Source organism: Pongo pygmaeus, chromosome 17 (genome assembly GCF_028885625.2).
Source record: "Pongo pygmaeus isolate AG05252 chromosome 17, NHGRI_mPonPyg2-v2.0_pri, whole genome shotgun sequence".
Lineage (NCBI taxonomy): Eukaryota > Metazoa > Chordata > Mammalia > Primates > Hominidae > Pongo > Pongo pygmaeus.
In genome coordinates, this window is record NC_072390.2 from 70789631 (window position 1) to 70793079 (window position 3449).

The window sequence follows — 3449 nt, forward strand, 5'->3', positions numbered from 1 at the left end:
TGGAAATCTGATCACTTACTGGTATCCGCTGTATTTGTGCCATTTTGCATCGAACCTGAAAAGAGAAGGAAAAAGTTTCCTTTTATAACTAAGAGAAGAGCATATTATGTATTAGAATCTAGTCACTTTTTTTCCTTAAACTTTGGATTTTTGCATGTGAATTTAGTGTACCACTTTTGCTGCCATCACAAGCCAAAATGTCAGGTTTTGTCTAAAGAGGGGATAGGTGTGTTATGGAGATTTTTACAAGTTGAAGACAACAGAATTTTGGGGAGGGTTTAGAGTATAAGTACTTGAAATGTGTCAGGAGATTGGGGCGGGAAGGAAGGAACAGGGAAAAACACAGACGCAGGGGGTGAGAAGAAAATCCATATCGTTAAGTGAAAATGGTTAAGAGCCTTACATTCTAATGAATGCCTTGAATTAACAGCACGGAAACGTGAAGATGTATTTGCTGCAATGGAGTTCTAATTTGACACACTCTACAGGATTTCTAGAGATTAAGGTTTAGAAAACTTGAAAACGACATGGATCCAGATATCATCAATGCTCTAAAATAGGAAAATGACCACAGGTGAGAAGAAACAATCAATTCTGATCCTACTTTGACAGAGAGAGAGAAAAAAAGACCAAAAATTACTTCAATTCTTTCTGTTCATAAAAGCTCTCATCACTCCCTGCTTTACTCCCAAATGTTCGCATTTGATTTAAATTCTGAGTCACTAGAGCTATGGTGAGCCAGCAGCATTAAGCAGGGGATGGGGAACAAAGTCCCTTTAGGCCAGTCACCTGTTAGGTTTGGGGTAAAACAGAAATTGAAAAATTACTTTCCTCTCAAAACATTAGAGTAGCTCCAAAGCATTGAGGGCTAAAACTGTTGCAGAGTCGTGTGTTTGTGTGTGTGTGTGTGTGTGTGTGTGTGTGTGTGTGTGTGAGAGAGAGACCAATGAAACAGAGGACAGAGAGAGGAAAGAGAGGAGAAAGAGTTGTCAACATGAATGAAATTGAAGAAAGATTTCCCTAAGGAATATATATATATATATATATATATATATATATATATATATATATATTCACATATTAAAGAACATATGTGAAACTATATAAATGGAACATAAGTATTTCCAGCCATGGAATTAAAAACACACACATATTGTGTGTATATGTGTGTGTGTTTTTTAAAAATTTTTTGTTAGTAGTTTTTTTGGAAGGAAAAAAGAAACAAGTGCCATTTTACCAGCTATATCATCGTATTCACAACCACCAAGCCTAGGTCTCCTGACTGAGCCAATTAGCCTCGTTTAGTTCTTCATTACCCCGCATTGCTCGACCTGCTTCTGTGCATAACAGGGTTAATCATAATGAAATGAAATCATTTGATTTTATTAATTTCTTATATAGTATGTCCTCCAGAATTCTTACCAATGCTAGGACATTAGGGAATACTGCTGTGTGCTAAATTTGCTCCCTCTGCTGGCTGTCTCTGAGGGAATGGCAAAACTACTGGCTCACACGTAAACAAGAACTATTGTTTGGGAAAACACACACACACCACACACACCAATTTGTCCTCAGGGAAACAGTACCAGTGCATTGTGAGTTAGCTCTGTGCTCTTCTGACACTGACACCAGTAGCACAACCAGCGCAACACTTTCTTCCCAGAATGCCTTGGCCACTGAAGGAAAATAAAAAGTTGGGAGGGATTGGGAGACGGGGAGGCTGGAGTAGGAGGTGAGGGTTGTTCTGTATCTAAGGCTTAGATAAGAACACTGCCGCTACCTCACCTCGGGAGCTTATTTCATCTTCATTCCTTGTTGATACCTGTTAAGTTCCCAAAGGAGGGTGGGAGAGCTTTATCCTAACAGTCTTTCCCACCACGAAAGCCATTTGATACCAATGAGTGCATCACGTTTGGTTCCATAGGACTAGCTGGACAGGAGACGGGCCATGGAACTAGTTAAAAAGCCAGTGCCCATATTAGAATTCCTAGATTCACGCAATGTAAGGTAGTTTATATAAAATATGTAGAGTTAAAAAGAACAAGAGTTAATTTTCCCAAATGAGTTAGAAAATTTGAAAAGAAATAGGGAAATGCCATGGAAATGTAGTTTTGAACCATGTATAACATTTCCTGTGAAAGGGCATTCTGTTTAGTAAGGAAACTAGTTAAATAGATGGTGTTCCAAGCATATTTTATTTTATATACCAACCCAGAAATTGGAAAAAATCATGCAACTGTAATAAGATTTCAACAAATGAATAGATCAGATTAACCTAACATAAAATATGTTTTTTCTTGAAGTTGGGGAAAAACTGCCTTTCTCTCTGAGATACACAAAATTATTTCTTGCCCTTTGTGAAAAGATTAAGGGAGTTAAGTCGTAGCCACAGACTTGGAACCACCAGGAAATTTTTCAAAAAGAAAAAAAAAGGAAGAAAGGAAGGAAGGAAAGGAAGGGTGGAAGAAAAATTGCTATCTATCAATGTAAATTCTTTAATAAAGTTTCTTCATGTACTTGATCATATGACATTAAATTCCACTTTTCCCTCTTAATGACTTTCTTAGAGAAAAAAGAAAGCCACAATCAGAAAAGATAAAGAGAATAAAAGAAATGGGTCTATAAAAATCTGAATAAATGGGAATTTATACGTTATTTAATGTCAATCTGCTCCAATTTTTATGTTTGTTATCTGTACCCGCCTGCATACCTGGGATTGCATTGAATTGTTTTGGTATCGAAATATACTCTCTTGCCTTCGAAATTCATGCAGACCTTACTTGTCCTTCAGAAAGGAAAGCATCCTGTTTTGGTTAATGGGCTTAAAAAAAACAACAACAAAAGTAAATTGTGATAGCAATTAGGCTCCTCAGTGAGCATGCTCAGTGGGTCTCTCCTGGTTGCTAAGCAACCGGATGAAGGTGTGTGGCAAAAGAGGGCCCCAAATGTGAAAACATAAGCACCTTTGGCGTAGGTTTCATCCAGTCTAGAAAGCCATGTGCATTTACTTAATTAATTATGGGATGTCCTTGGGTGGGTTTCCTGCATTCCCTTTCCGCGCTTGGGGGGAAAGGTGTGGGGGTAAGGAAGGATTACAGAGTGGAGGATCAAGCAGGATGGGTTCAAGAACCACAGCGAATCCTTCCAGAAACGGCGTCGTATCTGAATTGGGTTGCAGTTTTATACTGTGTGTGTGTGACCATTTTTCTTTCATTTCGGGAGTCGTAGTTAGCTCTTAACCACCAAGCTCAGGCGGCTCAGTGTGTCACGGCACCGTCTTAATCCCACCCTGGATCAGCGTAACAGCGCACATCGGAAATTTAAGCTTCGCAAATAAATCCATTTTCACATACTCGAGTCGTGTAACAGAAAACTTCCAGTTAAACCACAATGTTAAATTAAAGGTTGCAGCCCGTATTCAAAAGCCCATCCGCAAGCTCTGGGGTTCT